This window comes from Schistocerca americana, chromosome 8, assembly GCF_021461395.2.
Source record: "Schistocerca americana isolate TAMUIC-IGC-003095 chromosome 8, iqSchAmer2.1, whole genome shotgun sequence".
In the NCBI taxonomy this organism is placed as follows: domain Eukaryota; kingdom Metazoa; phylum Arthropoda; class Insecta; order Orthoptera; family Acrididae; genus Schistocerca; species Schistocerca americana.
In genome coordinates this window covers 176,304,474-176,318,269 of record NC_060126.1, presented here as the reverse complement: position 1 = coordinate 176,318,269, position 13,796 = coordinate 176,304,474, and positions in this window count along the sequence as shown.

Here is a 13,796-nt window from a genome sequence, read left to right as displayed (position 1 = left end):
TGAGTGACAGTGAGTGGGTGGTTGACCCCATGCTGGTGTACTGGGAAGCAGACGGAGAACTTGTACACCTGTTGGTAAATGTCCGTCGGCCTGTTTTCAGTGAAACATGCGAGTAAGCTGCGCAAAGCTACGGTGGAGTGGTCAACAGAGACCAAAATATGCGTGTTCGTGACTATAGCAACTTCACGCTGAATTCACGCAGAGTCTGAAGTAAATCGGGTGAAGAGTGACAGAATGAAATACGCTGGCTTCCGATGGGAACATAGGACCAAGGAATTTGAAGTACTCTCCTGGGAGTCAGAATTCCGGAAAAAATGGTGTTTTGTGCAGACGCTAACCTTGATGGAGGGCCTGGGAGGAGCAAAATAACAGAAGTTGAGAGGAAGGGAAGTTTTGTGGGAATTTGTTCACTTCCCAGAGCAGGCATTGGTCGGCACTGGGAAGTGACGCATAATTAACGTGACTTGCGCTGCAATTGGCGTAAGTGATTTTGCTGGAGGGGAAACCGAGGCGAAGAGCAGACTGGGAGAAGTCCCCGTAGAAGTCCTCCGTTCCCAGCTTGCCTAGAGTGTGGACGTGGCGTTCTTTGCTCAGCTTGCCTGAGAGAGAGCATCTCTGCAGTTTAGGACTTAGCAAACGGAACGACTGAGCTTGGAGATAGAAAGTTTTCATTGAGCTATGTACTGAGCAAGATAGCTAGAAGCGAGTAGACGAGTGCAGCCTTGCAGCACCACGAGTTCGGCTGATGTCCGCATAACGACGCTGCGCCGTCATGCTGAATTCAGTGATATTGCGCCTGCACCAGCCACTGATTAATTTACATCTACATCTACATCTACATTGATACTCCGCAAGCCACCCAACGGTGTGTGGCGGAGGGCACTTTACGTGCCACTGTCATTACCTCCCTTTCCTGTTCCAGTCGCGTATGGTTCGCGGGAAGAACGACTGTCTGAAAGCCTCCGTGCGCGCTCTAATCTCTCTAATTTTACATTCGTGATCTCCTCGGGAGGTATAAGTAGGCGGAAGCAATATATTCGATACCTCATCCAGAAACGCACCCTCTCGAAACCTGGACAGCAAGCTACACCGCGATGCAGAGCGCCTCTCTTGCAGAGTCTGCCACTTGAGTTTATTAAACATCTCCGTAACGCTATCACGGTTACCAAATAACCCGGTGACGAAACGCGCCGCTCTTCTTTGGATCTTTTCTATCTCCTCTGTCAACCCGACCTGGTGCGGATCCCACACTGATGAGCAATACTCAAGTATAGGTCGAACGAGTGTTTTGTAAGCCACCTCCTTTGTTGATGGACTACATTTTCTAAGCACTCTCCCAATGAATCTCAACCTGGTACCCGCCTTACCAACAATTAATTTTACATGATCATTCCACTTCAAATCGTTCCGTACGCATACTCCCAGATATTTTACAGAAGTAACTGCTACCAGTGTTTGTTCCGCTATCATATAATCATACAATAAAGGATCCTTCTTTCTATGTATTCGCAATACATTACATTTGTCTATGTTAAGGGTCAGTTGCCACTCCCTGCACCAAGTGCCTATCCGCTGCAGATCTTCCTGTATTTCGCTACAATTTTCTAATGCAGCAACTTCTCTGTATACTACAGCATCATCCGCGAAAAGCCGCATGGAACTTCCGACACTATCTACTAAGTCATTTATATATATTGTGAAAAGCAATGGTCCCATAACACTCCCCTGTGGCACGCCAGAGGTTACTTTAACGTCTGTAGACGTCTCTCCATTGATAACAACATGCTGTGTTCTGTTTGCTAAAAACTCTTCAATCCAGCCACACAGCTGGTCTGATATTCCGTAGGCTCTTACTTTGTTTATCAGGCGACAGTGCGGAACTGTATCGAACGCCTTCCGGAAGTCAAGAAAAATAGCATCTACCTGGGAGCCTGTATCTAATATTTTCTGGGTCTCATGAACAAATAAGGCGAGTTGGGTCTCACACGATCGCTGTTTCCGGAATCCATGTTGATTCCTACATAGTAGATTCTGGGTTTCCAGAAATGACATGATACGCGAGCAAAAAACATGTTCTAAAATTCTACAAGAGATCGACGTAAGAGATATAGGTCTATAGTTTTGCGCATCTGCTCGACGACCCTTCTTGAAGACTGGGACTATCTGTGCTCTTTTCCTATCATTTGGAACCCTCCGTTCCTCTAGAGACTTGCGGTACACGGCTGTTAGAAGGGGGGCAAAGTTTCCACGAGGGTTTCATGGGTCGTGTATTGTAGAATTCTTCCAGCACTTCGCATTACGCCTGGGTCAGTCGATAGGAATTACTTTGGATTTATCGTGCTTTACTCCATGCAAACGCAATTTATTACCACTGCCTGTTAGGAGAGCCGTGTAATGTGATGATTGAAGGTCGTGAGTTAAAATAAATCTGTGCTAATCGACTGCATCTGTTTTCAATCAAGTAGTTGAAACCCCAAGTCACTTTCTTAATTAATTTCATGTTCAACATTTGCATCTGTTGTTCAATAGCTGAATATAACATGAATGTGCACCCATTTTTAATTAAAAAGGATCAATTCTGAATCAATTAATGTCAACACGGTCACTGCAGTTCAATCAGGAGTCACAGGGCCTTATTACTTTCTTTGCGTTATTCGACATTGCGGCAGTTTTGTACTCTCTGTTGATCTGTTAGTCTATTACCTGGGGTGAACACACACCAAAACCAGATAAGTGACGGGTGGGGTGTTACAAAATTCCTACATTTTGCCGTTTCTTCAGTTTTAATTTATAGTTCATAGCCAATAAATTAGGGTCAGAGTCGACATCTGCCCCTGGATATGTCTTACAGTTTAAAACCTGGTTCCGAAATCTCTGTCTTACCATTACATAATCAATTTGAAACTTTCCAGTGCCTCCAGGTATCTTCCACGTATACAACCTTCTTTCGTGATTCTTAAACCAGGTGTTAGCTGTGTTCCTTCCCACAGTCCAATTTCACCAACTACTTTTTCTTCTCTTTCTTTTCCTACTGTCGAATTTCAGTCCCCAATGACCGTTAAACTTTCGTGTCCCTTAACTCTTTGAATAATTTCTTTTATCTCATCATACCTTTCTTCAGTCTCTTCATCATCTGCGGAGCTAGATTGCACATAAACTTGTACAACTATCTGCGTTCCTCTTTTTTTTTAAATTCATTATTAAGCCTACTTCTGTATTAGCGTATTTATAACCCTGTATTCACCTGACCAGAAGTCTTGTTCCCCCGGCCACCGAACTTCTCTAACTCCCACTATATCTAACATTAACCTATCCATTTCCCTCTTTAAATTTTCTAACGTACCTGCCCGATTAACGGATCTGACATTCCACGCTCCGTTTCTCTTGATATCGACATCCTGCTGAGCAGTCCACCCCCGGAGATTCGAATAGGGGACTGTTTTACCTCCAGAATATTTTACCCAAGCGGATACCATAATCATATAACCAAACATGCCATCAGGAAAGATTGCCGCCTGTAGTTTTCCCTTCTTTTCGGCCGTTCGCAGTATCAGCACAGTAAGGTCGTTTTGACTGATGTTACAATTCCAGATCTGTCAACCATCCAGACCGTTGCCCCTGCAACGATTGAAAAGGCTGCTGCGCTTCTTCAGGAACCACACGTTTGTCTGATCTCCCAACAGATACCCCCTCCGTTTGTGGTTGCACCTACGGTGCGGTTATCTGTATCTCTCAGGTACGCAAGTGTCCCGACCAAAGGCAGTCTCCATGGTTCGTGGGGGAGGGATTGTAATGTGTATGGTATATAAACATATATTTATTATATAAACGGGAAAAGTTTTTAGCAAAAGTCTCGACAAGTTCTAGACTGATGTGCTTCAAATTTTTACAGGATACTCTAATAATCCTTCGGACAGACACAAGCTACAAATGTATATTTAAAATCTATACTACCATACAAAGACAAACCGATGTTTAAAGTAGTTAGCAACAATCTCGAAAATTCTTGAACGATTTATTCTAAATTTTTATACTATAATCTAATGAAAGTTCGGACGAACATAGATTACATGTCTTATACGTACATACACTGATGAAAAAAATCGCAACATCAAAAAGGAGCTATGCAACATAAATGAAAGCTTCCAGAATGAGATTGCACTCTGCAGCTGATATGAAACTTCCTACCAGATTAAAACTCTGTGCCCAACCGAGAATCGAACACGGGACCCTTGCCTTTGGCGTGCAAGTGCTCTACCAACTGAGCTACCCAAGCACGACTCACGGCCCGTCCTCATAGCTTTGCTCCCGCTAGTACCTCGTCTCCTACTTTCCAGAGTGCGAGTCTCTGTCCGGCACATAGTTTTAATCTGCCAGGTAGTTTCATAAACGAAAGTTGGTAGGCGTGTTTCTACAAATCTGTTCAAATTTCACGCCACTCGAATCTGAGTAGCGCTAGTTGCGCCGCTATGAGGTTGCAGATCAGATTTGCTTTAAATACATTGTGTAATGCTCCTGAGCGTTAGTTACCTCTGAGATTTGACATGGTGAGGTGATGTGTGAAGGAGGTCTTTAAAGCGACGAAGACGCCGTTATCACGTCATCAACACGTCATTGGGTTTGGCCGAAGTCATGTAATAGGGCTACGAGAAACTGGATGTTCCTTCTGCGGCACTGCAGAAAGACTTCGTAGGAATGAAGTCAGTGTATATGATTGCTGGCATGGTCATAAGAATGTACCGTCGCAAGAGGACCGGGCTTCGTACGGCCACGTGGCACTACCGAGAAAGAAGACCATCGCGTTCGGTGTATGGATCTGACGCATCGTACTGCGTCTGCAGTTGGCACCACAGTGACAAAACAAATTACTACAAATTGTTTACATCAAGGACAATTCTGAGCCCTGTAGCCTGCTTCCTTTCTGAATCGAAACCACTACCAATTGCGACTTCAGTGGAGTCTGGCGACAGTTCATTAGAGCAGTAAGGTGGAGGTCTGTTCTGTTTTGTGATGAATGCTGGTTCTGCCTTGGTTCCAGTGATGGCCGTGTTTTGGTTGGAAGGAAGACAGTGGAGGGACTGCAACGGACCTGTCTGCCTGCTAGACACACTGGACCTACACATGGAGTCTGTGGTACTATTTCGTATGACAGCAGGAGCACTCTCGTAGCTATCCCACGCATCCTGAAAGCAAATTCATACGTTAATTTGGTGATTCGACCTGTTGTGCTGCCATTCGTGAACAGCATTCCAGGGGGTGTTTCCCAACAGAATAATGCTCGCCCGAATACCGCTGTTATACCCAACATGCTCTACAGAGTGTCGACATCTCGCCTTGGCCTGCTCGATCACCAGATCTGTCTCCAATCGAGCACATATGGGACATTAGCGGCAGAATGTAACAGGTACTGTACTCCACCCACAACCTTACATCCGGCACTTAACACAATGCATGCACGGCTGCATGCTTACATTCAACATTTTGGCGTCTCCACTGGTTATTAATGTCCAGTCACATTTGCAATGACTTATCTGACGTTTACATTAACTTGTGAGCTTGCAATTTTAATCACTTAAATATGTTAGCTAGACAAATGTTTTCCCAAAATTTCATTTCTCTGCATTACATTTTTTTTGTGTTGCAATTTTGTTTCGGCAGTTATGTATATAAAGTGAAATTACTCTCAAAAATGTAAAAATAAAAAATACGAAAAATATGAGGTACTGCTTTGTAGTGATATAGCTAATGTAAAACAGATGTAAATAAGAGCATAGATCACTCACTATCTTTTCGTTTTTTTTTAAGTAAAAGAATGTTACAAACCAAAATCTCTTACGTCCATCCTTAGCAGCTACCTAGGCTGTGTTCCTGAACGTAAATAAGATGTTTTTAGTACCTTCCCCAACTAACCTCTGTCTCCAAATCGGGGGGATAATCCAAAGAGATTCTCGTCGTCTGTAACGTACACCAGCGGAAAGACACAATCAATACGCGCGGTCTGACACACCTTGTCATGGTCCGCGCGGCTTCCCCCGTCGGAGGTTCGAGTCCTCCCTCGGGTATGGGTATGTGTGTTGTCCTTAGCGTAAGTTAGTTTAAGTTAGATTAAGTAGTGCGTAAGCTTAGCGACCGATAACCTCAGCAGATTGGTCCCATAAGACATTACCACAAATTTACAAACACAATCAACACTTTCATTGTGCGATAACAGTGGTGATGTTACTGATAACAGTGTCATTAAAGCACAGTTACTAATTACGGTTTTTCCGAAATTCCTTTACCAAAGAAGAGGAAAGTAAACATTGTAGAATTGGAACCAGGACCAACTGCCAACATGCGTAACTTAGTAGATATGCTCAGTATAGCAAAGCAGCATAAATCACTTAGTAAAGGCAAGGCATTCGGTCCTGACTGTATATCAGTCAGCTTCTTATAAGAGTGCGCTGATACAATAGCTCCATACTTAGCAAACATACAACTGATCACTCGTTGAAAGATCCACACCTAATGACCAGAAATTTTCGCAGGTCACACCAATACTTAAAAAGGAATTAGGAGTAATCCGCTGAACTACCGACCATACCGCTAACGCCGATTTGCAGTAGGATTCTGGAACATATACTGATTTCGAACATTATGAGTCATCTCGAAGAAAACGATTTTTTGAAAAACAGCCAACACGGATTCAGAAAATATAGTTCTTGTGAAGCGCAACTACCAGTTTATTCTCACAAAGTAATGAGTGCTATTGACAGAGGATCTCAAGCGGATTCCATATTTTTAGACTTCCATTGCTCATGAGCGACTACTAAGCTAATTGCATACCTCCGAATTATCGTCTGAGTTGTGCGACTGCATTCGTGATTTCCTGTCAGAAACGTCACAGTTCGTACTAATTAACGGAAAGACACCCAGTAATACAGAAGTAATATCTGACGTTTCACAAGGCAATGTATAAGGCCTCTGTTTTCCTGATCTAAATGATTCAAATGGCTCTGAGCACTATGTGCCTTAACATCCGAAGTCCTCAGTCCCCTAGAACTTAGAACTACTTAAATCTAACCAACCTAATGACATCACACACATCCATGCCCCAGGCAGGATTCGAACCTGCGGCCGTAGCGGTCGAACGGTTCCAGACTGAAGAGCCTAGAACCGCTCGTCCACAGCGGCCTGCTTCCTGATCTACATAAACGATTTAGGAGACAATCTGAGTATCACTCCTATACTGTTTGCAGACGATGCTGTCCTTTACTGTCTTATAATGTCAACAGATTATCAAAACAAATTGCAAAACGATTTAAACAAGATATCTGTATGGTGTGAAAAGTTACAATTGACTCTAAATAATGAAAAACATGAGTACCAAAAGGACTTCGCTAAATTTCTGTTAGAAGATAAGTCACACAAATCTAAAGGCTAAATTCAGCTAAAAAGTTAGGGACTGCAGTTTCGGATAACTCAAGTTGTAACGATCACATAGATAATGTTAGGGGTAAAGATAACCAAAGACTACGATTTATTGACAAAACATTAAGAAAATGCAACAGGCCTATTGAAGGGATTGCTAACAGTTACGCTTGTACGACCTCTTCTGGAGTTCTGCTGTGCGGTGTGCGATCGACATCGGATAGTGTCGATGCAGAACGTCAAAAAAGTTCAAATAAGGCAGCTCGTTTGTACTATAATGAAATAGGGGAGAGAGCGCTACAGATATGATACGTGAATTACCTGCTTTTGGGTGGTAATCATTAAAATAAAGTCTTTTTCGTTGCGGTAGGATCTTCTCACGAAATTTCAATCACCAATTTTCTCCTCAAACTGCGAAAATTTTTTGCTGGGGCCCAACTACACAGAGAGGAAATCATCATAATGTAAGAGAAATCGAAGCTCGCTCTGAAAGATGTAAGTGTTTGTTTTTCCGACGCGCAGTTCGAGAGTGTAACGGTAGAAAAATAACTTGAAGGTGAGTCGATGAACCCACTGCCAGACACTTAATTGTGAATTGCGGAGTATTCGTGTAGATGTAGATGTAGCTCAGGACAGGTTCAGGCAAAACCAATGGTATGACGTACAGCTTACAACATATGGTATCTTGCAAGTTGCAGACCAGGTGAAGAGCTTGGTTCCTAGGTTTACGGAAGGCGTACCGCACTGCACGGCAATGTCTACTGATAATATGAATATAATCATAAATAATATCTTCACAAATATGTGATGTCCTTAAATACCTTTTGCTAGTAAATTTGTAATTCTTTTACTTGGCATAGTAGTGAAATTGCAGTTACACGCTTATTCTGAGTTACACATCTGAATATTAGTAATGTGACTAATATGCCGTACTTTCACATAAGGCCATTCAATGTAAATATATACAGGATGAGTCAGGAGGAAAGGTACATGCTTTGAGACACGACAGTATTAGTGATTCTGAACAAAAATCTTCATATGGACATATGCCCTACTGCGAACGGTTTCCGAGAGAGAACACTTTTAATGTCACTTCTGCACGTTTTTCTTTAATAACTCGAAAACTACACACTCCAACGAAAACGTGTCCTCAGTACACAAACTAAATTAAATTTGCAACAAAAAAGGTCCTATTTATTTTTTATGTAGGACTCACAGTTTACTCGAAGAGATCGCGAGAATATTGGAAACCTCGCTCGACGCGCGTGCGCTGTAGCTTAGATACTTTTTGTAGACCATTTGAGGTGGTTTCCCGACTTGATAGACCACAAGAGTCCTGTAGCAAAAGGTTCGTCTCAACTTCCTCTCTACTACTGTGGTACGTTGTAAATAATGACAATGAGTAATACAGAAAATAAATAGAAATGCACATTAAAAGTGTTCTGTCTCGGAAACCATTCGGAATAGGGCATATGTCCTCATCAAGTTTTTTGTTCAGAATCACTAATGCTGTTAACCACCAGCTAACGTACCTTTCCTCCTCTCTCACTCTGTATAAAGGAGAAACATTGTTAGCGGAAATCTATGCAAGTTCTTGACCGAAGTACTTGAAATTTTTACACAATATTCAAATAACCAGTTAGGTGGACATATGCTATATATTTTAATACATATAGTAAATAAATCCCCCCCCCCCCATGAACCATGGACCTTGCCGTTGGTGGGGAGGCTTGTGTGCCTCAGCGATACAGACAGCCGTACCGTAGGTGCAACCACAACGGAGGGGTATCTGTTGAGAGATCAGACAAACGTGTGGTTCCTGAAGAGGGGCAGAAGCCTTTTCAGTAGTTGCAGGGGCAACAGTCTGGTTGATTGACTGATCTGGCCTTGTAACACTAACCAAAATGGCCTTGCTGTTCTGCTACTGCGAACAGCTGAAAGCAAGGGGAAACTACAGCCGTAATTTTTCCCGAGGGCATGCAGCTTTACTGTATGATTAAATGATGATGGCGTCCTCTTGGGTAAAATATTCCGGAGGTAAAATAGTCCCCCATTCGGATCTCCGGGCGGGGACTGCTCAAGAGGACGTCGTTACCAGGAGAAAGAAAACTGGCGTTCTACGAATCGGATCGTGGAATGTCAGATCCCTTAATCGGGCAGGTAGGTTAGAAAATTTAAAAAGGGAAATGGATAGGTTAAAGTTAGATATAGTGGGAATTAGTGAAGTTCGGTGGCAGGAGGAACAAGACTTTTGGTCAGGTGAATACAGGGTTATAAATACAAAATCAAATATGGGTAATGCAGGAGTAGGTTTAATAATGAATAAAAAAATAGGAGTTCGGGTAAGCTACAACAAACAGCATAGTGAACGCATTATTGTGGCCAGGATAGACACGAAGCCCATGCCTACTACAGTAGTACAAGTTTAAATGCCAACTAGCTCTGCAGATGACGAAGAAATTGAAGAAATGTAAGATGAAGTAAAAGAAATTAGTCAGATAGTGAAGGGAGGCGAAAATTTAATAGTCATGGGTGACTGGAATTCGGTAGTAGGAAAAGGGAGAGAAGGAAACATAGTAGGTGAATATGGATTGGGGCTAAGAAATGAAAGAGGAAGCCGCCTGGTAGAATTTTGCACAGAGCACAACTTAATCATAGCTAACACTTGGTTCAAGAATCATAAAAGAAGGTTGTATACATGGAAGAAGCCTGGAGATACTGACAGATTTCAGATAGATTATATAATGGTAAGACAGAGATTTAGGAACCAGGTTTTAAATTGTAAGACATTTCCAGGGGCAGATGTGGACTCTGACCACAATCTATTGGTTATGAACTGTAGATTAAAACTGAAGAAACTGCAAAAACGTAGGAGTTTAAGGAGATGGGACATGGATAAACTGACTAAACCAGACGTTGTACAGAGTTTCAGGGAGAGCGTAAGGGAACAAATGGCAGGGATGGGGGAAAGAAATACAGTAGGAGAAGAATGGGTAGTTTTGAGGGATGAAGTAGTGAAGGCAGCAGAGGATCAAGTAGGTAAAAAGACGAGGGCTAGTAGAAATCCTTGGGTAACAGAAGAAATATTGAATTTAATTGATGAAAGGAGAAAATATAAAAATGCAGTAAATGAAGCAGGCAAAAAGGAATACAAACGTCTCAAAAATGAGATCGACAGGAAGTGCAAAATGGCTAAGCAGGGATGGCTAGAGGATAAATGTAGAGGCTTATCTCACTAGGGGTAAGATAGATACTGCCTACAGGAAAATTAAATAGACGTTTGGAGAAAAGAGAACCACTTGTATGAATATCAAGAGCTCAGATGTAAACCCAGTTCTAAGCAAAGAAGGGAAAGCAGAAAGGTAGAAGGAGTATATAGAGGGTCTATACAAGGGCGATGTACTTGAGGACAATATTATGGAAATGGAAGACGGATTAGACGAAGATGAAATGGGAGATACGATACTGCGTGAAGAGTTTGACAGAGCACTGAAAGACCTGAGTCGAAACAAGGCCCCGGGAGTAGACAACATTCCATTGGAACTACTGACAGCCTTGGGAGAGCCAGTCCTGACAGAACTCTACCATATGGTGAGCAAGCTGTATGAAACAGGCGAAATACCCTCAGACTTCAAGAAGAACATAATAATTCCAATCTCAAAGAAAGCAAGTGTTGACAGATGCGAAAATTACCGAACTATCAGTTTAATAAGTCATGGCTGCAAAATACTAACGCGAATTCTTTACAGACGAATGGAAAAACTAGTAGAAGCCGATCTTGGGGAAGATCAGTTTGGATTCCGTAGAAATATTGGAACACGTGAGGCAATACTGACCCTACGGCTTATCGTAGAAGGTAGATTAAGGAAAGGCAAACCTACGTTTCTAGCATTTGTAGACTTAGACAAAGCTTTTGACAATGTTGACTGGAATACTCTCTTTCAAATTCTGAAGGTGGCAGGGTAGATCACATAACTAATGAGGAGGTATTGAATGGGTTTGGGGAGAAGAGAAGTTTGTGGCACAACTTGACTAGAAGAAGGGATCGGTTGGTAAGACATGTTCTGAGGCATCAAGGGATCACCAATTTAGTATTGGAGGGCAGCGTGGAGGGTAAAAATCGTAGAGGGAGACCAAGAGATGAATACACCAAGCAGATTCAGAAGGATGTAGGTTGCAGTAGGTACTGGGAGATGAAGAAGCTTGCGCAGGATAGAGTAGCATGGAGAGCTGCATCAAACCAGTCTCAGGACTGAAGACCACAACAACAACAACGGTATATAAATATGCACGTAATACATGATAGGCAAAAGTTGTTAGCAAAAATAACGAAAAACTCTTGACGATTTACCTTAAATTTTTTACATGATTTTCTACTAAACATGTAGATAAACATACGCTATGTATTTATTTAAACAAGAGGGTACCGTATTCGTTTTCTATTAAAAGCGAGTGTGCGACAGAAAATGCTGTGCTGTGAGAATGTTTGGTTTCGTTTTCTTTCTCTGAGTCAGTTTCAACTACGATGGCAAACAAATTGTTCTTATCCCGCATATATTCTTCAATTTTACATATAATCTTAAACAAGAATTATATAGATATCTAGATGCTGTTTTCTTCAGCATAGTCGATTTTAACAGAAAACATCAAAGTTGTACATATGCCTCAGCGCCTTATGATTAGCATCCTACTACTACTACCACTACTACCACCGAATATCTATCGTGCTAAACTTTGTCCTTCTACCAGTTTGCAGATTTAAACTACGCGAAATACTGTCATTGAAGCTAGTATTCTCACAGAACCTGCACCAGGACAGATCTCTCAAGCCCGTATAGCAATAATGCTAACCGATTTACACATTTATTTTAAGCGATCAGTAATCAATCAAGTTTTCGTTCGCTGTATCAATCAACAAACAAAGCTGAATGTCATCGGGCGGGGGGGAGGGGGGGGGGCAGGGAAAGAGGAGATGGACACGGCGACGTATTTTACAAAGATGTCTCAATGTCCATTCCATTCTCACACCTATGCATATCCTATACTTTCCGCAAACAGATTCCAATGACCCCATTGTCTCGCCTCTGACGACCAACCCTCGTATACCACCGCGCCTTTACCACCAAACCCCTCCGTCCCTGCACCTCCACACACTCCTTATCCTATACCAACACAATTTCAACCAACTCGTCCACAGCTCGTGGTCTCGAGATCGCGCTCTCGCTTCCCGCGCACAGGGTTCCGGGTTTGATACGTTCTTGCAAACACATTGTACTCAGTTTCATACTTCACTAGTAACTGATAAACACATCTGTATGGAAAAATTTGTCAATATGTAGCGCTCGGCTGAACATTGCGAATTGTGGATAAAATTACCACCGAACAAATGTAACATACAGCATTCGCCTAAAGAAGTTCTGAGACTGATTTTATTTCTGTCGTATAAGTGACATCGGACCATTAACTACTATGGCAGCCCGAACTAATTTAGTGCAAGTAGCAGATGTGCGCTCGACCAGTGAGCTGTGAGAAGGCAGTGTTAAGCACTGGACATGCAGCCACAGTATGTTAGCATTGTAGTGTCACAAATGCGACGGAGGAACATATGTAAATCAAGTGTTCATACATTCTCCATAACGTTTTGAATAAAACAAAGGTGTGTGCTAAGTTTGTACCACAAATCTTGACTCTCTCCTCCCAAAGAAAAGGGATGCGTGGGCACCTGCTGCGACTTGACTAAAACGTGGAACTCGGACAGTTTTTTTATGAGAAAATTGCCATGTTGAGAAGATCTACTGCAAAAGTACAAAGAGTAGAAACCGACATGAAGGGTCAACGCTTTGATGATATAACCGACGTTCAAGTCAGTGCGACGCGTGAGTTGAACAATACCCCAAAGGACTTTTCTGATGGTCTCACATGGTTGCGTGAACGTTCTATACGTTGTACTCAATACGTAGAACTATTTTTTCACTATGTAGAACCCTTGAAGCGTTAAAACCACCATCCTGTCTTTTCTCTTTTATTGATCCAATTTAGGAACTTTTTCAACTGACTGGGGTATGGAGTGCAAAATTTAATGGTGTGTCTCATCCGATTTAATCTCTGCTCTAGGTGCATAATCTGCCTCGATATATTCTCTGCTGTGACACAGTGCGATTCCTCTTATAAGAATGTTTCTATAATAGGATTAATATTTTAATTTTCTTTTTGTCCAATTTTTTTCTAACATAATCTTGTATGGCACGTTGCTAAAGGGCGTTATAACAGCTCATGTGGTAAAATAAATTGTGATCCAGATAGTTCTTTCATTAGTCCAACATGATCGTTCATTTCTAGGAAGGTTTCTGTCTCTAATAATCGAAGCTTAGTAAGACCATAAGAGG